Raw genomic sequence first — 23,621 nt, forward strand, 5'->3', positions numbered from 1 at the left:
AGCAATGACAAGTCATTTTAGTTTCTGGCCTGCAGATTTTATTTGCTAACCAATTTCTCACTACTGAGAGTTAAAAGAGGAGATAAGAAAGGTGTTTCCCTGGCATTTTTTAAAGCAGCTACAGGGCATATGAGCCGTTTTCAACATTTTTGCTTAAATTAAATTAACACAGCCCTGCAAACAAGTATATTCTGTGAAAAAGCACCCACTCACCCCCAAGTTTCTCTTCAAGAGGTGGAAAAGCTGTTGGACATTTCTCCACCACCAGTGAAAACAAACAAACAAAAAAAGGTAGTTAAAGTTTGACATGAAAGTTTGCTAAGATGGTGTTAAGTGATGTTAGACAAGATGATAACTGTCGGCCTTTCAGTCCAGTGTACTAAAGCTCTTGCGTTTGTTGAAATACAGCATGTGTTTTCACGACCTAGGAAGGAGCCTTTTGAAAACTGATAAAGGGAACTTTGGCCAGCCTTGAACTATTCTCAACTGCAACAGCTATGAGTTAGAGACGAAAGAGATCCCCTTTTTCGAGGCACCTGCTTGATTTCACAATAAAAACTACTACACCAAAGCGATACCCTTTTAAAACAGCCACCATGGGATCCACGTAACTTTTATGTGTAGTAATTTAAACATTCTCAAATAAATCATTTAAATGTATATGGGGACACCCTTTTAATAGCATATTTTAATAACATGTATTAAATCTGTGTTTCAAAGCAAGCTTAGTACAGGTCAATTAACAGGGAACAAACAAACTTAACCACAAACTAAGTCTTTGGAAATTGGGAGTGGAACATACAGAAGGAGAAGAGATCAGGAAACTGAAACTAAATGTCCTAAACTTTATTTCATACTCAGTCAGGCACAACCCATTCACCTCACCCAAGATTGTATTACACTGATTTTTTCCCCCACAATTTAAAAAAACCCCCATCAGAGCACATATGTATCACGCATGTTCCTCTGCCAGCAAGGGGAAGCACAGCAGCAACAGGAAGCTTCACACTGTATATTACACACACAGAAAACATTCGCTCTCCTATTCATTCGCAAGTTATTTGTGGAATACTTTAGTTAGGAGAAGAAGGGGGAAGGGCTGTTTAGAAGAGCCAATTTTGCCAAACAGATGGAGTAGGAGTGTAAGGGAGACCGTGAGCTAGATCACAGGAGGGTAACCTAAGCAGGTTATTGTACCCCTGGGACAGCCAGCACGGACAAACCCTGGTCAAAATCCCTCTGACCGCAGCACAGACATAAAGTGTAAGTCACTCCTCCTACACAGGGACAGGCAAAGGCACAAGAACCGACCAGCAACAAATCATGCTATGCCAAAAATACGTAAATAGAGTGGCTTCTTTCTCACATGCACACACACAACGCACACACAGAGCAGTAAGAAAGCAAAATGCTACCACTGTTTAAAAAAAACACTGTGGTTTGTGCATGAACGCCAGTCTCCTATCTTGATGAAATGTGTATTTTAAAAATATGCAAATGATATACATGCACGTGTATGTGTATCTATAAACGCTTCTTCCAGGGGTGAAAGAGTGCCTGTAAAAACACATGAAAAGTAAAGAGTTTGTGGAGGCACCGGAAGATGATGATGTATTTCTGAATTAGGTTTTAAAACTTCATTTTGCAGCTACCTGAAGTTAAGACAAAGCTGCCTTTAGGCATCTCAAACTAGTCAGACCTGCTGTAGCAGTTGCACAGTCTGCTTCAAATATGCCCTCCACGCTCCTTTCAACCTCCACCCCAACGTATATCCGCATAGTTTACCTCCAATCATGGGTGGTTCTTTCTATAGCGCAGTTCACTCAACCTTACTGCCTGCCTGGCATCACAAGAGATTTTTGAAGACTACAGGCTACTATAAGAAACTGTAAGAAAACAGCTGATAATTGTCACATTTCCATTAAAGGTGAGTGTGGCTCCAACAGCACAAGGGTTTCCCAGGGGGATGAAAAATCTGGGATCAAGAAAACAGTTTTATTTGTTGCACATCATCCAAGCAAGTTTTAGGGCGAGTTTAGATCTTTTCACCAACTCAGCGTTCCTTTGAAAACGGAACTTCTTTCTCCTGCTACTTCCACGTACTGCCTAGTTTTAAAAATAACATTAAAAGAAAACAACACACATTTTCACTTTTCTCTGTGTGTTCTACTATATTAAGAAAACAATTTTTATTCTAACTTCACTGGAAGCAGAAGCTGTCAGATGAAATTCAATACATCCTACTGGTGTGAAAGCAAGGTAAACAGGCTTTGGCTCCTAATAATTACACAGACTGAGACTCATGTCATTCAATGCCACTTAAAACTCAATTCCAGAGCGATATTAATGAGAAATTCCTCTTTAAGTCCACTGCTCCTCAAACTACTGATCATGTTATATAGGTTGGGAACTTCGGACGTTATATGGCAACACCTACGGTTTTATGTACCAAGCAAAGCAGAGTACTGAACCCGGCCCCTTATTTGGAAGGGTAATGGTTTGAACTAGCCTAACACAGGACTCGGAGCATGGTTTTAATATCACTGCGGCAGCCTGAACCCACAGTCACTCTGATGTGGTGGTGGCTGCTGTCTCACTTGAGCTAGCTGAGCCTCCACCCTCAAAGGAGGGACATGTGAAAACCAAAAATTCGCTGTCTGGTCACCTGACAGCTTCTTCGGTCCTTTCAAGCCATCTTGCTCCTCGTCACGACTTAAAGCCATTTTTGAAGACCAATAAGGCTATACAGACAGTTGCCCAACGCCCCAGGAGACCGCCCCAGCTCTCCCTTGGAAATGCCCCTCAAACCAGCTCTTCCCCAGCCAGGAATTCCCCTTTGTGCGGGAGGAATCTCCCAGCTGCAGGTCTACGGCGCATCTTCACAGCTCCTCCCGGCCACTCTGCAATGACACGAGCATCTGACACAGTCATCGGGAGCCGTCAGTGAAGCAAATGTCACTGTGTAGTTTCTATTCTGCACGATGACACACTGTTGGATACCCGTACAGCCGTGCGTCGGAGGGTAGGGACCCTGCTGTGATCGGTGCTGTACAGCCGCAGGACGTACAGGCCTATTTCTTCGACAAAACCTCTGCTGTCTCCCAGCCACATGTTTGCTTTGGACTCTGTTTTGCTCGACTTCAGTGCACCCAATGGCAAAGTTAGCACTGGATTTACAGGGCTTTCTTTCCCCACTTGTGTTGAACAGTCAGCATTGTTATCTTATTTTCTGTTATAGTGTTTGCACTGGTAATGCTGAACAAACCTGAAGCCTCCACTAACAGCAAACACAAAAATTGACTTTGTTTATAAAAGAATTAAAGAACGAACACATGTTGAGGGTCTCTCTCCATTTACAGAAAAAGGCACTTCTTTGTGACAGCACAGTTTCTCCGACTGATGGAAGTTTAGAAATAAAACAAGGGCAGAAAACACGCAGTTATATACCCCTGAAGAAAACGAGCGCTGTTCTCAGATCGGCAAATTCCATTTTCTACAAACTATTAATTAGCAAAAGATTCATCTACACTAAAGATCTGTGCTTACTGCCAACATGCTTACATTTAAGCTGAACCTTGCTCTCTCCTTTGGAACACTCCTGATCTTTGGACTTGGTAACTGAAAGCTGCTGCCTTTTCTGGCACTGATTGGTGTGCGTGTGCACGTTAAGGAACCATTGCAACTGGAGCTGTCTCCTCATGAGCCAGTTACACATATAAAGCTGAGTTAAAAGAAGGTGTCTCTTGCTACCCAGCCCTTATAAAAAGTAGATCACCAGAAGACTACTTACACTTTCAAAGTACTGTATTCTCCTTGCTTGACAGACTACACTTTAAGACGCTACACAAAAACACAAATAGTCACAAGTATTTTGGATCACCTGTCTAGTGTTAGCACTGCTGGAGATGAACTGTGCTAGGAGTGGTTTACATCAGTGTAAAAAAAAGTCAGAGTTCCTAAAAAAGAAATTTTTCACTATGAATTATTTATTGGAAAAATAAAAGCAGCTTGTGCAATTGATGGCAAAATCCTTCAAACTAGATATTGCATAAGATCTGCTGTACTTCATGGAAGCTAAAAAAAAATTAGAATATGAAATCTGAGGTTTTCCTTGATATTAGGACATTATCTCAAACTCCTTGATGCCTCCCAGGCAGAGAATTCGAGTGCTTGGATTATTTATATTATTATTTCCACCAAAACACTGAGAAACTGTCATTATTTCATCTTTCACATTAAAAAGAGCAGGTGTATAAAGGAACACAATTACCACTCTTAATAAATCAGCACCTACAGACGTATTTAATGCTCTTTAAGACTGCTTCATCTACAGACAAAACCTGAAGTACCTTCGGCTAGCAAGTTTCTTTTTGTTTGTTTTTAATCAGCTTCAGAGAAAAAGAAATCAGCTTGACACAAAAATCAAAGTGGTGTTTTAATATGCACAAAGTCTAGCTTCGTTTGTTAGCAGTCCAATCCAGTTCCTGCAGAAAAGGAGTAGGTGGTTTTTGCTACCAACTTAAACGGATGTAGAATCAGTCACGAAAGAAGGAAGATCTACAGCTGTTACGTTAGATGCTGCAATACTTGCCTGGACAATGGAAGTATTCCCTAGGACATGCTCTCAGATACCTGTCTGGCAGCACAAACTGCTAATCCTCCTCCTATCTCTACCACCACCACTAGCTCATTATGTTAAATCAGATTCCAAAGATACCATCTTACTATGTAAAAATGTATGCATCTTAAGTTCAAGCAGAAAGGGCTACTTTCAATTTACCCTGCTTAATCCACCGCTTAATGTCTACAGCAATGTAAGTACAAGCAGCAGTAACTTTTAAGAAAACACGATTTATTTCTACAGTCCGTTTTACCACGTGAAAGCTTCCCGTGCACTTAGATGGAAACTGAGGGGCCTCTGTCAATTTTGTACCCTGTGAGAAGACTGTAAGAAAGACAGACACCTTCATTTGTGCAGGTGAATCCCCGCCAAAAAAATCAGAATAAAAAGGTAGGAAGTGTCATTTCAACTCACACAAACAGAAACTGTTTACTCCATTTGAGAGACAAGCATAAAGCTGATGTTAGGGGGCGGCCAAGCCCTCTACCACCATTGTTTGAGCAATAGCATATTCTGCGGTGGCCAAATCCAGCACCCACTGAGGGCAGCGAGAGCCACCCTGCTGACTTCACCGGGCACCAGCTGAAAAAGCTCGGGCTTTCCTGATCTGAGAGCTTTGGGCTTGTCTGAACACAGACTGCCACACGCAACAGCTCTGGCGTGCTGCGCTGAAGTTTGGGTAAAGGGGCTGACAGCCCCCCCAGATGGAGATGAAATGGGCAGATTCGCTTTATTTTACACCGGCAGCTGACCCAGAGCTGTAAATCAGCCAGTCAGGGTCCCCAGGGGACAGCGCACAAACCCTTCCGTAGATTTGCAACAGAAGTGGCCCTGGGTTTTCCAGCTGTGCTTCACAAAACGCAAGAAATGACAGCAGGTAACTGCACTCCTCTTTTCACGCTTCAGGAGCACTTATCTTTCCAGATCCTGACACACCGACTTGAGTAAAGCAGCAAACGTTCTAAATGAAAGCGGCATGGCAAAAAAAAGAATTTTTTTCAAGCGTTCCCCCCCCACCCTGAAGGAAATCCCAATAAACATCTTTCTCGCCATCGCTTCGAAAAGATAACCCACCCTGCTCACAGAAGCCCCCCCCCCAAACGCCTGTTCCTCGGTGCTGGCGGTGCTCCCACGAAGCCCCAAGCGCACTATTGCTCAGGGAAAAGCCACGCTAATCCCCCGCCCTGCTGCCGCCCTAACACCCACCCCTGGAAAGGTCCAGCCAGCGGGGCCAGGCGGGTCCTGCCCAGCCATATGGCAGCTTTGCTCCAGCGGAGTCCAAGTCTCCCCCAGGCCCTTTCAGCTCTCCCGGCACCACGACACGCACTTTTAGGGGTACCCTCAAGTCCCCGCTCTTGCTGGGAAAACGGAGCAAGGCTGTAGCTTCCCGGCTCAAGGGGCTCCCCGGCGCACACGTTAACTTACCGGGGTAACGCCGGTTTCTTCGAGTCGGATGGAGCACGGTTCTTGAGAACACAACTGCCCGCACTATAAAAAGTCTATTCGGACTACACGCACGCACCTGCTTCGGCCCGGGATCCCCGTGCATGGGGGGGTGGGGGGGTTTATTTTAAGGGTAATCTCCCTCCTCTGCTCATCTCAAGACGATCCGCCCCGGAGGAGAGGGGGAGGACACCCGCCCCGAGCTCCCTCTGCCCGGGCACAAATTTCAAGGTAGAGATAAAACAAGCCGCGATGACTCGTAAAGCCGGGGGTGGGGTGTCGCGGCCCCCCCGCTCCCCCCGAGCCGCACGCCGCTGCCCCCCAGCCCCACTCACCACATGCAGCTCCACCTGAGAACTAACGCATGGAGCGGGAGGGGGGGGAGGTCGCAAACTCTCGCCCTAGAGCAGCTCCATATGTCGCTCCCTCGCCGCGCCGCTCCGGGGAGGGGCTGGTGGGATGCGGAGGAGGAGGAGGAAGAGGAGGAGGAGGCAGGCGCAGGCGGCGTGAGGATTTAAGCCTTCGCTCTGCCCCAGCGGCTGCGATCACGCAGCATTATACAATAGAGGAGGAGGAGGAGGAGAGGGAGGAGGCACCAGCCCCGGCTCCCAGCACTTGCCGCCAGCACTGACGACAGGGGCGGCTCCGGCGAGCTCCTCGCCCTTCGGCCCGCGTCAAAGCTCCGCCTCGGCCCCGGCCTTCCTCTCCCCCCGCTTCCCCGTGGCTGCTCCTCCTCCTCCCTCTCCCCCCCCCCCCCCCCCCCCCCCCCCAGCTCCGCGGCCGCCGGCGCGGCTGCCCACGCGTGCCTCTGCCCCGGGCGGGCGGCGCGACCCCCGCAGCGCGGCCGCCGCCGCCACCGGGGCTTCCCCGGGGAGCTCCGGGCCTCGGGCCGGGACAAAGGCGGGTGCCAACGCGCCCCGACCGCAAATATGCCAAGTATCCCTGCTATCCGGCGGCGAGGAGCCGGCCGGGGGACGGGGCTCGGCTGCCCCGGTCAGCCCCGCTCCCCCCCTCCCATCGGGGCTGGCCGCCCCGGCCAGCCCCCCGTCCCCGGAGCTCACCTGGGAGCCGAGGGAGGCGGCAGCCCCCCTCCCTGGGATCCTCGCTGCTAATTTGGGCTGTGCAGATCCCACCGAAGCACAAAAATGAGGCCAAACGGAGACGTTCGAGAGCACGAAGACTTGGGGGAAGCGGGGGGGATGAGGGGCGGGGGGGGGAGAGCTCGGCACCAGGCGCTATCTGGAAAGACGACGATTATTTTAAGTTACCTCAATGACTGTGTTTCGAAAGGAACTGTAATCCCAGCCGGCGCTGTAAAAGGCGATTCAAACACCTTCCAGTTTTGGCTGCAGCCCCAGCGGCATCTCGGATCATTCTGGCCTTTCATGTTCCACTCAACCGGTTGTACTTTGGGACAATAAAGCTTTAAGACCTAACATAAAGGCGATTATTAGTCATTAATATCACGACTCGTTTACGTATTATGCTCAAAATGGTCTGTAATGATTTGTGATCAATCAAGCTGATGGTCTTGTTAGAAATTAAGTTCCATTTTCAGCTAGAAAACCCAAAACTAAAAGAAGGATACTTTAAGAGGGAAGATCTCTTTAACCTGGAAATTGTATCTGTCAAAAATCCACAAAGGAAAAAAACCACACAATTAAAATAGTGAATCTGCCAAAACAGAAGGAAATTAAGTGATGATTTTATGGATTCTTGAAATTATAATTGAAAAGACCCCATCTAATTGAGGTTTAAACACCAAGACTGGTATTTCAGATAATACTCTGCTGAAGTCACTAAAATGGGAGGAAAGGGCATCAGATCTAAAAACTGCCGTTTGACTTCGCCAGTTCTGGAGGCCTCAGCACACCTCTCCCACCCCTGCTATCAGCCATTCCTTTGAGGAGATCCAAGCTCTCTCATCCTCTGTCTGCAGTACAAAGGTAGCCCTGAATCAGATCTGCAAAGCAGTTCGTGAACCATTTACTGAATTTTGACAAGTGACTTGCGAATTGCTCAGGAGCTGGCAAAAATGAAAACCAGAATTTCCCCTGGCTGGATACTTTCCAGCAGTAAGGCGCTGAAATTTGGGGAATCCTTCTACTTGGGGAAACAAGTCTCTTCTTGAAATTGCAAGAGTTGGAACAAAAAATAATAATCAGTAAATAAAAGAAAAAGATTGGTTTTCTTAAGGGCCTGAGTGGTATCTCTTCAGTGGGCTTCAGCCTACTCAAAAGCCAGCCAGAATATTTTTTAGTACTTGTACATTTTCGATGTTTTGGGTTTTTTTACATGCCAGATCCACTGAATTTCAGGGCCACATTCTGCCCTCCTTTACACCAGATTTGTAACACAGCAGGATCTGGCCTTGCGTAATTGTGCTGTGGATGCACGCAGCCGAGCAGTGCCTGCCTTCTGGAGCTCAAAGTCCGCAGCAGGTTTACAGACCCTGCGCCTGGGTGTGTGCACGCTATCACCGGCACCATAGGCATAACCACAAACATTTGCTAAATAAGCAGCTGGGCTCCGGTCTGATATCCACAGCCCCGATCTTGCCATGTTATACTCAGCAGTAAAAGGCTTGAGCCTGTGTCATTCAAGTTTTAAATGCCTCTGACTTTGTTAGGTTGCTCCAATTTTACACTAGCATAAGAAGAAACTCACCGCTCCTTCTGTTTCCTACTGTAACTCCCCTGGGCCTTTCTTGGCAGGAGTTTAGAGTCACACTGTAACTCAGATTGTTCCTCCGAACACAACTAGTACAACCTGCATCCACACTCAGAAGCACTCTCAACCGAGCAGAGGTCACGATACGAATCGATATGAGTAGAGCTCCTTCCTATGCTTCGTGCACAGCAGAGGCTCCATCGTGGCAGGATGAGGTTAGACTACACAAGGCGAATAATCCTACCACTGACTGCTCCTCACATTGCCTCGTGCCCGATTTAACGAGACCTTTCTGGCCAAGAAACTCCGCTCTGCAGCTCCAGAGCAATCTGACCAGAAGGTGTCTGCAAGGCCCAAATGCAGTTTGCCTGAACATGTTAGTAAGCGTGGAGAAACAGCCTGCAACTGAGCCACGAAACGCTGTACAAGGAAGTGTGTCTCGGCCAGAGGCTTCCAGAGCCTGCAGGAGCAGGGGGAAAAGTCTGCGTGTCTGCGAGGAGGAGCCACCCAAAACGCGTCCCATTTTGGATCGGTGCACACAAGAGCTTCCCGAGGAGCAGCAGCAGAGGTCTAATTGTGCAGTTGTAGCTTTGACACAGGCCCTTGAACTGCTCACACATAGAAGACAAGACGCTAAAAGAGAAGGAACTGAACGACATTTTTCTACGGTGGTACTGACCTGACATGGGCCCCAGGCATAAGTGTAAGCGCAGCCCTGACTTTGAGCAAGGGTGGTCAAAGCTTGCCTGACTGAGGCCAGGTCTCCTGTCGATCATTCAAAAATCCTCCTCTGTGTTGGAGATAAATAAATGAACAAAGAGAAATGAAAGACTGGGAAGACTGGGAAGGGGGAAACAGACAGCAGACTTCACAGTGCAATTTATGAGAAATACTACAGACTGCCAGGTAATCTCTGCCTATCAACAAGTGCTAATTAGGAAAGAGCAGCAATGTTTGGTGTGCTGGAATGTCAGCATCCCTCACGTTTTTCAAAAAAAGAGGCAGTGAACTGCTTCCTATGTTTCTAATTGCATCCTTGGCCTTTTTCTTTCTAATTGCAGTACACGTTAATACTGTGAGATTTCATCAGCTAACTGTACAACATGTTTTCATTTTCTCCCTGGATGTTTTTGCTTCAGTGCGTGCAGGAGCTGGCGGGCAAATACCCAACACTGCCCCCAAAGCAGACAACATTTTGCAAATAAAGACCCAGTCAGCACCGGTAACTTGGGAAAGGCTAAACAAAGGCCCTGCCTGTGGCCAAGGATGCTCATTCCACTAGAGCAGCGCTCCCCACCGAGCAACGCGGGTCTCATGGGTAAGAAGCAAGCACGCTACAAGCACAGGTGTGATTAAACACCACTAAGACCTCATACTGTCTCTGTTCAAGCCAGCTCAGGCAGGGGTCAGTACTGACCTGCTGGAGCTGGGCTCTTCTCATGCAAGGCTCAGCCAAAACCAGAAGCAAGCCTCTCAAAAACAAAAAAATTGGGGTGCTGCATTACTGCAGTCTGCACCTGTACATTAGCAGGGAGGGAGCTGCACCTGTGAGCTGGGCTGCTTTTCTTTTTTTTTTTTTTTTTTTTTTTCTGGTGCAACTCTTCCACTGTAGCAAGGCTGCCCCACATTGTCCAGAAGAATTGGTTAAAACCAAAGGAAGGAATGCTCCCCCCCTTCTCACTCCGATTTTAGCTCTTTTTCCCCTTCATTTTCTGCTTTAGTTCGTGTTTTTCTCCTTTAATGTTTTTGTGGCAGTAGGAGAAACACCGTTCCCTAGAATGCATAATATGCTTAATTATCATTCTCAGTTAGTTCTCTAGGAAAAAAAAAAAAAAAAACTAAAGGAGAAATCAGTTTAATTAATGAGTATGACCAAATGCAGCCTTAGTTCTAATGCAGTATCATATATTATACGTCCAGTTGGGCAGTTGATCTTACTTGGGTAAAATGAACAGAGATGCAAAAAACCATGGAGCTCATGAATCAATATTCTGAGTGCAACTAAGCCCTTTTGTATAGTTATTCTAAGCCTTCCTACAGATTTCGATGCCAACGTCTGTTCCCAAATACTGCTTTTGGCTTCAGTAACGCAGGATCAGGCCCATAGAGTCTAGTAATAGAAAGCTGTTGCTTGGCAGTACCAAGGGTTGTGCCACATGGTAAATTCATTAAGTAATTAAGAAAAAAACCCCTTAACTCCAAGATAGCTCTCAAATAGTCATACCCAATAAAAATCCCCAGTGCGTGTCAAGGACAAGGGTGGCAAGGTTTCATCTGAAAGTAACACTTGGCGATTTAGATGCTTTTCAGAAGGGCTGCTCTTCACATATTAAATTATTAAGGAAATACTATGGAACAGGATTATCAGGAAAGAAAAAAACCACAGTGTGTATTAGCTGGCTTAGTCAGAGGAGGTTTTACTGCATTCCTCATGTACGGAGATGACTCCCTCTCTCTGTAATTCCCTGTGCACTCCCAGTCCTCTGGAGACTGCTGGTGTGCATCATCCTCGCTCCAGCTGAAACACTCTGTCCTCTGACAGAGGTTCAGGCTGCCTACCATTGCTGTGTATTTTCTCACATCTTGTTGCCTTTTCGTAAACATCCGTGTTCTTTCTGAAATCCCATTCAGGCTGTATCACCTGCAAGATGTGCTTCATTTCTGACCCAGGCCAGACTGTTCACACCAACACCATCTGTACGATACACAGGCTCCTAAAACAGTCTCTCCTTTCCAGTCTTGGTTCTTGAGACACTGTGGATTGTACTTTGCATTGAGCCGAGTTCTAAACAATTTCAGGCTGCTTTTCTTTCCTTTTCAGTGCTCACTCTGCAGTCTCTATCAAAAAGCACAAGTCATTCTTTTCTGGAACACTTGGTTACTTTTTTGAAGAGAGGCTACGCTGATGGCCTGATATCATCTTGTACTGAGGGCAGTGGATTAAGAGTTAAAAAAAAAATCTGCAGATAAAACCAAAGGCTCTGTTTTACAATCGAGGAGGGAATACTTTTAATAAAGAAAAAACACAGAAACAGTGGGGAAAAATACAGAGAGATGGCCAGTCTTCAGGCCTAATTAACCACTGGTGTAAACAGATGTCACTGCAATCAAGCCAGAAGACTTCGGCCACCCACTAGTCTTGAGCACAAACCCAACATGAGCCTGAAAATCTTAACAACATGGGGCTGTCAAACATGCGAGCCACACACACGCTTCAATACAGAGGTCGTCACCTTCTCCCTCATGCTGATGGACTACCTGCTCCTTGTTCACCAGGGGAGAGCAGCTCTACTGATCTGTCCTACCACGTGCGCTGCACATATTACAGCCCTTTTCTGAAGCAAAGCTACTCCAACAGACGTCAACGTGGAGACATACATTTCTGGAGCGCAGATGCCCCCCGCACTCTTCTTAAGCACTCTTGAAACCTGGAAGAGGCCTGGCTGCATAAAAAAGTTGGAATATGTTTAGCACTGCTCAACCCTGCTGAGATAGGCTTGATAGACCAAACGGGACCATCAGCAGAGTGACTAGAGGCTTCTAGAAGTGGCTGTTCCTGCTCAGATTTGTTGCATTAAAGCGCTGTACAACAATAGCAATGTGTTTGAGGCTGTGAGGGCAAAACCAAAATGGTGTCGTGGCTACGGTGTTGATGTAAGGTGTTAAATAGCATTGTGATATGTTATATAGGACTTAAAACCATGTCACTGGAGTTTAATGTGTTCATGCTCAGATGCATTACCGGGGGAAAAAACCCCAACTATTTCAATCCTTATTTATATGAAAACATGAGTTAATACACTGACATCCAAATGAATGCATCCACTTCTAGGTGTTTCTGCTGGCTGGAATACAACCTGTAGAGCATATTAACGCTCCTACACCCTTTGGGGGGCTTGGGCATTTTGTTTAAAACTAGTTTCTGCAGCTTCTTCAAGCCACTAGATTTAAGGAATGCTTACCAAGTAAGATAGAGGCATTTTTGAGGTAATTCAAATTCGCAGTGATAAATCCTTCCTCTGACCATCCCAGGTGCAAAATTCTTTACAGACAATGTTTATCTGTACTCCTTTCAGTCAGAGGTTTCTGAGGGTCTAATTTTAAGTAAACAGTGAGTGACCTAGACCACTTCTTTTAAAAAAAAAAAAAAATCAAACAAAAAAAACCCCAAACCCCAATAAAACAGAAGTTGAATCTGCAGGGCCAAATATAGAAGAGGGAAAAAAAAAAAAAAGAAGAGCTGGCAAAAAACCTAGCACAAGAACATCAAATGTAGCATAAACTCCCACTGCCATTCTGTTCCACTACAAATAAATGAAGATCATATAGAACTGAACTCATTGAGTCAATGCAGTGAATGCACAAGTCTCCATTTTAACCCTTCACAAAATGTGTGATTTCTTAGATTATGTGCAAAGAAGAGATTAAAAAAAAAGAGTGAATGAGTACATCAGATGCTTTTACTGACTATGTCTGTGGTAATGATTCATTTTGCCTCTCTACATTCCCTCGTGCTAGCATGGCTAAGAGTCAGCAAAAGCTCGAATTGTATATGCAGGTAAACAGACTGTGGGTGAAGTATGTATTTCTTAACTCTACCTAAAACCACCCTTGTAACAGTCAGAAATGCTTTTAGCTTTCTGAAGAAAAAGGGAACTGGCACAAATTAATTTAGGTTCTGCCTAACCTTTTTTATGCTCTCTCACTTTAAAGGAAGCTGTTCATTTATAGTGACCATTAGCCAAGAGGTTTACACCTAATTAGTATTCTCAAGCAAAGATATAACACTAAATCACCGCAAACCCACCCAGTATTTAGGATCTACCACCAGGACAAAGGAAAAAGCAGAGAATCCACCATTTATCATCATGGTCCATCCTTCCCTTCCTTTCACACCTCTTACACTCTCTTTCTTCCTCCCACAGTGGCTTTGGGTGCTAATGAAATGGGCAGTCTGGAAGAGGGGAGAGGCAGCTCTCCTGCCTGGTCACCCCCATCTCACACGGCATGCATCAGAATTTGCAGGGTGGGGAGCGGGGGAAAGAGGTTATGGTGTGGGCAGTATGGCATGGAGTTAGGGAAACAGATGCTGCATGTGGCATACTGCACCCAAAAGCCAGTGGTGGCTTTCCGAGACAGCCACAAGCAGCTCTCTCAAACAGTAATAATTCTCCCTTCTTTTAATTTTAGCCTTGGAGGGGGAGCAAAGCAGAGACATGATGGGAGTACAGAGGGGAACAAGCCAAGAGAAAGGAGTAGACCAAGAAACAGGGAGGAAGAGCTGCATCCCCATCAATGGTGCTGCTACTGAGTCCAGGGCGTCCTCTGGTTTGACCTCTGGAGAGCAGCAGGAGAAGAAAATACCACAAGAAATATCACTGAGGCTGTCCCTGCTTCTTCTCCCAACCATGAACTTTCTCAGCACAAAGGGATGGGCAGAAGTTCCCAAACCCCTCTCTTTTTCACAGAGAGATCCACTTTCCTACAGAGGTTCAGCTTTACAAACCAGCTTCTATCAGTTTTATCTGCAGAAGGAAAGATGTGAATGGCTATCTTGAGCCATAACTCTTGTTCCACAACACGCCTGCAAGAGCAGCCAGGTACTTCAGAGAAAGGCAGCAGCCCATTTGCAATAGCTGGGCAGAAATAGGCACCCTCAGTGAGAGGCTCACAGCCAGAGGCCAGCCAAGTCAAGGAGGGATGATTGTCCATACCTTATGCCCCAGAGCATTTTCTAATCATGCACACCCAGGGGACATTCCTAGTGGGATTCCTGCTAAGCAAAATAGTCATAATAAACCCCTGTTACTTTGCTTGCTTACCTACACCTACAGTCCAGTAGTGTTAACCTTCAGGTTAAATAATTTTTCCTTCCCCCCCGCCCCCACCTGCTCTTCTGCTAACTTTCCTTTACTCTTAACTGGATGTTCAGCCCCTGCAGTAAGAGCAAAAGAAGTTAAGCAGATGTCAAAGTGCTGGTAATTTGAGTGCACACACATACCTAAACACTATTCCCCTGCAGGTCAGCAGACAGAAACCTCTCTTTGCTGGCAGTACTCTTCAAAGGAAACTCTTTCTCATCTGAGCAGCTGGGAAAATTCAAGTTCCCACTCCTACTCTAGTTTGTGGGGTTCGTAGAAAGAGCTGCCCCCCAAGAACACCAGTGCATTACTCTTACCACCAAGAAGGTAGGCCTGGCATTCAATGGATTTATTTTGGTTTTAAAACCAGAACAACCTAAAACAAACCACCTCTGTTAGAGAAACATTGTCTTCCAAGAGATGTTCAGGTGAAAGTCCTCAGACTCCCATTTTTGCTAGCTGTCACAGCTGATGTGGGCGAAATCATGAGAAGGAAATGCATTTCTTGTTTTGAACTTTTTTCTTTCATTTAGCAAAGATTCCCCTTAAATAAATGGAAGCGGGGAGATCTTGAAATAAGCCCTAGCAAGTTTTAATCACACTTTTTCTGCTTGTGAGCGAGCCGTCATTCAGTAGCTAGGTGGTTCTAAATAAAGAACTCTAGTCAACAACAGGAAATAACTCCCACAGAAAAAAAAGGGCAGAATACAAACTCTCAGCAACTCTCGTACATAGCTCACAACGGCCTTTTGTTCCATGCACATTAAGTCTAAAATCTTTACTTTTCTGAACATGTTCTTGCTCTAAGTAATTAAAACTTTTTTTCTTGTTGAAAGTACGGATCCCTTCCTTGCCCTTCTCCCAAAACAGTCATAGTTAAGATTTGGAAAATCACAAGCTATTCCCATTTCATTTAATAAGTAAGGACATTCTAGGAACACCACATGATGACCAGGATTTTCAAAAGTTACTGATGGTGTTTTTTTCTTTTTTCCTCCTCTTTTTTCCCTTGTCTCTTTTTTTGGTGGGGGGAGGTGCCCCGTTGTGTCCTCAGCTGTGAACAGTTTACATGCTTCTTAACGTTCAGAAACCACTTTGTGTTCAGAAAGTACAGAGCACCTGGTCTGTAGGGAGGGGGATAAAGGAGAAACCACACATCTCTAGCCGCTTTTTAAAAACTCAGGCTAGTGTCTAGAATCATCAGCTTTTAAATTATACAAGCTGTCATAGGCCAATACCTGCAAACATTACCAGCAAAGACCACCTGGCTTCTTCACAGTCTTCCCAAATTCAGCACCGGGATCTGACCCAGCCGTAACACAAGTGCTACACACAGGAAGCACAGGCTGCGCTTTGCGGAGGAAACATTTCTGGATTTCTGGAGTTTTGATAGTTAACCCACCTGGGTTGATGGGCTATTCCCACCTTCACTGCACAGGTTAGGCAGATAGGACTACAGCATCCCCGCTGATCCCACTCCTGTCTCAGTTCTCTTCCACCTCCCAGCCTGTGGTTCATCCTCTTGGTAGGCAAACAGCAATAGTGCCTAGGAGACAGCTGTTAGCAAAGCTGGTTGGAGCTGAAAGTGCTCACCTCTTGAGGCAGGAGAATACAAGAAGATGCACCTTGTTCTGCTCAAGACAAGGTGCTCTGACATGCTCTTGGAGGAAATCCTCCCCAGTATGGACTCAGGCAGAAGGGTGAGTAGAATAAAAGCCTTTAGGAGATACTGGAAGGCAGGCTGGGAACAAAGGCAGCACAGACCAACCAGGAAATGAACGTAAAACTCCAATTAACAAGAAACTTAGCCATACCAGCACTCAATGGGTGAGAAACCAATGGAATATAAACAGGAGGAGAGGGAAAAAAACCTCAAAACAAACACAAGAGTTTGTTCTGGTTAAACTTTAGGCTGTGAAATAGCATCTAAAGCTGCTTCCACAGGAGCCTGTCTAGCCTACAGTGCTCACAATAGCTACACAAACAGTTCTGTATTCTTGTAACAGGGCTTTCAGGAAGAACAGCATTAACAATCTGTTGGGTTTGTTGGCTTCTTTGTTTTTGTTTTGTTTTTTTTTTTTTTTTTTTTTAATTCCTTAAAGTTTTCACTTGTTGTCTGGTGCTGTCAACAACCAAGCTCTTCCCTTAAGTGTCATTTGGGAACACACCTCAGTCCTACCATAGCTTCCAGTTTATGCTGAGCAAAGATGATTGCAGGTTTCAAGAATGGGGATAAATTCCCCTTTTCACCCTCGAAGAAACTTAATCTGCAATCCCTCTCAGACAGGTAAGATTGCCCCCTTAGTGGAGAAGTACAACTCCAAAACACGCATATTGCAGACTCGGGTCAGATTCTCTCATCTCGTTAGGATGCAGCAGACACACCTTAGTTTATAAGAAACAGGAGGAGACTATCTCCATACAAAACTGGCAGTATCAGACCAGAAGACAGAAATGCCGGGCAATCTGATCAATAGTCCACAAATGGGTCCCTTTGCTTTGCTGGAGAAGTAACAGGGTTAGAGCCATCTTAAAAAAAAAAAACCAAACAAAACCCACCAGATTGCAGGACTGAGCACAACATTTAAAAATGCACAACCAAAATCCCTGAAAGAATACACTGGTTGACTCCATCTGGCTTTGAAAAAGTATGTTTTTTGTGTGCCGGGGGGGAATTTTAAGATTGCTGCTTTGTTTTAGCTGCCACGTATAGGTCTCTGCAGGAGGTGGGGGAACTCCTTTAGAAATGTTGTTATTTGTGGCAAGTATCTTCTGGAGTACAAACATGCATATAGCAGATTTTAGCGGTCAGCTGATTTCAGCATCTCTCCATCCAATCACCTGATGTGGCTCTGTCACATTAAAACCTAACTGTAAAACCAATTTCCATTTTAGAAATTTAGAAAGTCCTGGTTGAGTTATACAGCTGCAAGAATCAAGGTTATAGATCCGGACTGGATTTTTGTAGCTGGAATATGTGAACAAGCTGTGTGCATGTGTGTACCTCTGGGTTTGTGTGCACGTGCACCATCAAAAGTTTACAGGAAGAGCAAATCCAATTTGCTTCCTAATGCAGAATGAACACGCAGGCTGAAGCAATTCCACATTCAAATCTATCCCAGAATAAGTCTTGGTGGTTGTATTATAAAATCCTCGAAAGTGAGTTCAAACTTGAAATTGCAATTATAGCCTTTTCTGGTTTAGAAAATAGATGTCACTGCTGAGAGGTGCAGACTTCTCTTGAACTTTCAGAAAGGAAGAAAAATCAACATAGCAAAGTATCCTGGAGTGGCTGTCCCATCATTTCCCAGCTCTCACCCATTAGGTTAAATACTACAATGATTTCAGTGGGACCAGCACACTTTAAAAGATGCAGTCTCTCTGTCTTTTTCTCTCTCTCACTGAATGATATTTCTGCCCACATGCACTGACACATACAGTGTCTAACAAGGCTGTGATTCATTTTCAGTTCTAGTCATGCTCACAAGTGATGTAGCACACTTGCTGTGCCTTCAGGATCTGCGTAATTTAGCTTCATTTTCTCTGCCCCCACCCTGCATTAAGTGAAGTTCCAACAAAGCCAAGTCATCTCCCACCAACTCACCCTCCCACCTGCTTGGGGGATGTGTACAGCAGGAGTCTGAATAATAATAATAAAATTAAATTAATTTTTTTAAAAAGAGAGAGAAGAGGATTAGAGCTTGAGAGATACCGTGAATTGTTAGAAAGCTTTCTAACATCTACAGGGAGTGAATAATAATAATATTGGGATGTATACTACCAGATCACTGAAGAAGCTGTATCAATCCTGAATCATCTCCCCTAACGCGTTAAAAGCAGCAATGTGTCTTGCATTGTGAATATCATCCATGTTCATGCTAAAAAACGATGGACATTAAGTCTGAATCCCTGATTTATAAAGGCAAACACCTCCTCAGCCTCTCCCACAGTAACCTGGTAGTAACCATTCACTTGTCCTCTGTCCTGTCGCAGTGACTTTGACCGAGCTCAAATGTCAGCGAAAGCCGTCAGCACGTCCCAACTGCAAACCTCTCGTATCCAGTGGCTACCATCCATCACGAATTACACGCGGTGGTTTTGTGATACAAATTACAAGCTGCTTCTGAGCTAAACTCCATGTATTTGAGGCATGAGGCCAAGCTTGAACAAAGTGAAAGACGGGCTTTTTATTTGATAAATCTCATTATCTCGCTGGCATTCAAAATTCATCTCAGACACAGAAATGCATCACAAAGTAGTTCTCTAGTTACTTGGAAGAGCCAAGATGCTTTAACATGCAAGTTAAAAGGTGTTTACACCCCCATCGCACTAATGTTTCTAGCTCTCCGCCACCTTCAACCTGGAACTATGTTTTGATGGAACAGAAATCTCAGTTTTCAAAAGAAAAACAAGTCAACTGCATTTCTTCAGTAAACGTCCCCAGACAGAAGTGAGTCATTGCAGACTCCTTCAAGCAGACCTTAGTGATCTGCATGATTTCCTTAATCCCTAACCAATGACACAGGGAAAGAAGAATTAGCACCAAAAGCTAGAAGGTACTTCAACATTACATGTATAATACTGAGAGGGTCGCTGTCACCACAGAGCTACCGCAAACTAGAAGGACACATACTGTCTTTCTTCCCTTATGTGATACACGTATACAAGGTTCCCCACAACATAAGACACACCCCACCAGCTAAGCAGCCTCTCCTGTTGCTGACCCCCACTCACAACCAACACAAGCAAGTCAGAGCAGAGATTAAATTCCCTACTTGCTGTAGGGGCCCATCTCCTTTTCTTCACTCACTAAACGCTCATCAGCTTGTCCATGCAGCTCACCAGCCCACTTACTACCACGTCCCCAGTTAGGGTCACTTAACCATCCTGCAAAGGCAGAGCCCAAGAGGACACCAGAGTTTTGGGCCACCCCAGGCTTGTCCAAGCCTAATAATTGGGGGACGTGGAGTTCCCCTCTCTGCCTTCCTACCAACATCCTCTTTTCTGCCAGGACAAGCCTGGGCTGGATCAGGAGCTGAAGAAATACATTTCCTCATGGTCATTTGTTCCTGATCCCTTCTCCTCCTCAGAAGCTCTCAAGTCTAGAGTGCCACAGCCAGGGAAGGGTTGATGTACATTTCTGATGTATACCACACATGACTGGGAAGGAACCGGATCATCCCATGAGGCTGATATCACCAAGGGCTCTAGGAGCTCTGAAACATTCAGAGGAGGATAGCTCCTGGGGCTGGATACTCGCCGGGAGTAACGGGTCAGGCAAAGAAAGCAGCGGACTCTCATTTGAGCAGATGGGCTACTGCCTCATTTTGCAAATTGAAGAAATGAAGCACAGGGAAACTACGGGATGGTTTATTGTGGAAATGAAAGTCAAGGCCATGTGTTGTGATTTCCAGAGCACTCAACACAAGTCCAGCCTTCCTCATCCACGAAGTCACATTGTAAACATCCTCAGGGCAGGGCCTGCACCTCTCATTTGCTTTACGTCTGTGGCTTCCAATCTTTCCTGGTTTGCAGATCCTTCCACGCTTTCCAATAGGCCTGTGCATTTAAATCTGCTGACAACAGGCTTGCTTTCCCTGGCTTTCCTGCACATCTTGCACGTAAGCCTGTGGATCCTTGTGAGACGAAAACCACGGTCTGTTCTCCAGGGCCCTTGCTGCAGATTCCCATGTGTCCCTCTCTTCCTACTGTTCCCTACACAGCATGAGAGGCAGTAGCAGGCATTTTCAAAGTACGTCTAACTCAGTCTAGTTGCCCTAATTCAAGACAAAAGCACAGAGCTTCCCTGTCATTTCAGCGTTTCCCATCTCAAGGTATGGGAGCTGTTGATCTCCCACATGAAAATACATTATGCTGTCAGCCCAGCCTAAGGGCTGTTATTTAATTTACTTGAGGAGGTAAGTGAAAGCCCCTTCATGCAAATGCTTACAATGTGATCTGGAAAACAGCAGGCGTAATTAGATAAAATGGCAGCAAAGCCCACCAGGGAAATAATGTTAATTCATGAGGATTTTCCTCTCCACCTCCCTCTCAGCAAGGTTTGAAGCCAAGGAGGGGAAAAAAAAATAAAATAGAAGGTACCTCAATGATCTACCTCTTGGTGAAGTAGAAAACCAGGACAGCAACCAGTGGGGTCATCTAAAAGATGCCTCAGCACGGCACCTCTGGCAGGATTGGCAGCCCACGCTGCCATGAAGCGATGAAGCACTGAAAGCAAGAATTGCTCTGTCACTGTCATAAATTACTCCAAGTGGAGACGTAATGAGCCAACATCCCTAAACTTCACACCATCTCCTGACCAAGGCCTAACCAGGCCAATGGAGAAGATTTGTCCTATGATAATGTCATCACTACAACCCCCTAGCCCCTGTAATAATAATAAAACCAGAGCTCTTCTGCATGTCTTGAGAGCAGATCTTGCACTTCCAACCCACTCACAAATTCCTTCCCTCGAAAACATCTAGGCAAGGATTTTGACCAAACCATGTCACAGCATCATCAGTAAAGGAGAGCGCTAGGGCACCACACTCTCAGCGCATGGGGCACCAATATGAAGCTCTCGAATGGCAGCAATCCTCTCGCAGCGGCCTCGGGAAGCTATAGCTCTGTGTTTCTGCTTCTGCCGGCTTCTCCCTCCCACCTAGAAGCCAGCCAGCAAAGTCACCTCCTGATTGCTGACCTGCCACTACCAAAATGGATTCCAATTAGCCAACTCACTCACAGCTATTAGGAAAGAGAGACATTTTTTGTTGTTGAGTAATTACTCCTCATGAAATGGCTTACATCCCTAGTTGATTAGGTCACAACACACTGTGAACAAACTGATGTAACAGAGATATCTTTAACCTGATAAATTAAGGCATACTTTCTCGATATAGAAAGCTTAATTGAAGCCATGCATGGGGTACTTACCAAAGGCATCTAGACACAAAATTGTAACGTTCACAAACAAAGGTTGAGATTGAAAAACAACGCATACACATCCAACTTGCATATTAATTGGGAAAAAAAAAGCAAGCTGGTTTGTTTGCTTACTGTGAGGATAGTAAATGACTCAAAGTGAACAGAGTAGTTTGACAGCAGCAGTTAAATATGTAATGACAATATTCAGGTGGCACCTATAGAAGAAAAGGTTTTGTTTACTTATTTCCCTATATGCTTTCCCCCAACTAACAGAGTGAAAACCTCTTCTTCTAGTCAGGGATTCACTTGTTAAAGCAATCAGGAATACAAAAAGTTTATACAAAACACAAATAACCTCATAGTAAGCGTGCCACAGGGAGGGTTCCCAAAATACAGCCCATGAAGCTCCCCTAGAAGAATCTTTAACCACAGTCAGCCTGGGTTGTATTGCAAATAAGTTCGATTACGTTTTCTCTCCCTTCACAAAATCCCAACCTTTAGTGTCCCTCCACAAAAAAACCTTCAGCTGCCTGGAGAACAGCAGCTCCGCCGCCATTTCTGTCAAGTCATCCATCGTAGTACACTGGTTTACTTAAAACCAAACCCAATTCCCCAAGCCCGTAAATACCAATGACTTCCTGATTTTGGGACTTGCCCATCTATTAAAAAGGAAGCTGTTCACTTTACAGACCGTGGCCCTAATCTTTCAAACAGTTATGCCTGTGCTTAGCAGGAGCACGCGAGCTCTTCGGTCCAATGTAAGCATTTGTCGAAGCGAGGCCAGTATTTCCTGTTGCAGTTAAAAACACATTATACAGTTAGGATGGAAAAATATGACTGTGACAAAATCAACCCTTCTCTTCCCATTTCAGGGTGGGGGGGTCGGGGGAGCGCTTGCAATGTAAATATATGTGACAAGGGCCTGGGCAGAGTGAGTGCCATGAACAGCTTTATACTGTGTTGGCTTTCTAAGTCAGGAAACCGACTGGGTGTCATTTAATCTCCTAGATTAAAATCACTTAGCGAATATTGTATTGTTTCACTGTTCTTGCTGTCATTTCAGTGTTCGGGGCCTCGCTAGAGCTCTGCTGCTGGCTAACTCGCTGCTAATGAAACCTCGCGCAGGAGCAGCTGCCGGAATCTGTGTCAAACTGCATCTGGCACCCATCTATCTTCCAGCCATCTAAATTCACCTCTGAAATCATACAAAAGCAGCCGCAGAGCTCCCTGCAGCCACTCCAACACACCAGTCTTTGTCTCATCAAGCCTGTTAAGCAATTTAAAGCAATTTTTTTTTTTTAATTCGCCTTCTATTTTACAGCAGCAGCTTTTTCAAAAGAAGCAAAGAAGTTAAGAAAAAATTGGGGGTGGGGGGAGAAGGGAAAAAAGTGCTTTTTTTTTTTTTTTTAAAGCCTGTCAAGCTCTCGGTAGACTATCATTAAACCAGTTTTGGCTGAAACTGTATGTTTAGGGGTTTTCCAATGGAGACACTCTGGTGCCTGCAAAGCTCAGACAGGGAGGGGAGGCTGCTATACAATTGTTGAATTGTTGTCATGGCTATTAAATATGCTGTAGCACAAATACCCAACAGGGCTGAAGGTTTGCAGTGTATTGGCTCTGGAGAGGTATCAAAAATACTGGTATTAACTAGCAGATAACTGAGTTATACAAACACTGAATAAAAGATTAAGTCAAAAGTTTTAAAAGGTTTATTAACTTCACTGCAATCCCTTCCCCCTCGCCCCCTACTTGAGGCTTAAAGTACCCTGTAAATTCAAAATATTTGACATTTACTGTAGTGTTAATTTGACCGAGTCTCCTCTAACGTTTGGGGTAAAACTGCCTCTTCTCTTTTTCTGCACAGGACAGGAGTTTTGCTCCACCATCTCGTTAGGCTTACAAGCAGTAGTTTGAAAGAGTGGCACAGTAAAGCCACGACTTGCTGACTAAAACAGGTTAATGAAAAACAGGCTAGTGACTGAAATTGAAACTTCTCATTTCTCTCAAGAAAAGGGTGTATTGTCAAGATAAAGTAGAGCCTAGTGTGTCTATTAAGCAACTTTCAGAGAAGCGCTGCTTAAAACAGCAGCACGGCAAGCTCC

At 45.2% G+C, this 23,621-nt stretch overlaps 1 protein-coding gene across 3 annotated transcripts in view; it reads right to left on the reverse strand.

Annotated features, from left to right (window-relative positions):
- The window catches only part of SERTAD2 (SERTA domain containing 2), an 84,634-nt gene that overhangs the window by 16,510 nt on the left and 44,503 nt on the right, over nt 1-23,621 (reverse strand). Inside the window, exon 1 of one of the 3 annotated variants that reach the window (XM_074864330.1) lies at nt 6,400-6,698. The exons of the other annotated variants lie outside the window; for them this stretch is intronic. The gene's annotated coding sequence lies outside the window, so the exon portion shown is untranslated. Of the gene's footprint in view, nt 1-6,399; nt 6,699-23,621 lie in introns of those variants that run through there. 3 annotated transcript variants of the gene reach the window in all.

The sequence above is a fragment of the Strix uralensis genome, chromosome 3 (genome assembly GCF_047716275.1).
Source record: "Strix uralensis isolate ZFMK-TIS-50842 chromosome 3, bStrUra1, whole genome shotgun sequence".
NCBI classification, from domain to species: Eukaryota; Metazoa; Chordata; class Aves; order Strigiformes; family Strigidae; genus Strix; species Strix uralensis.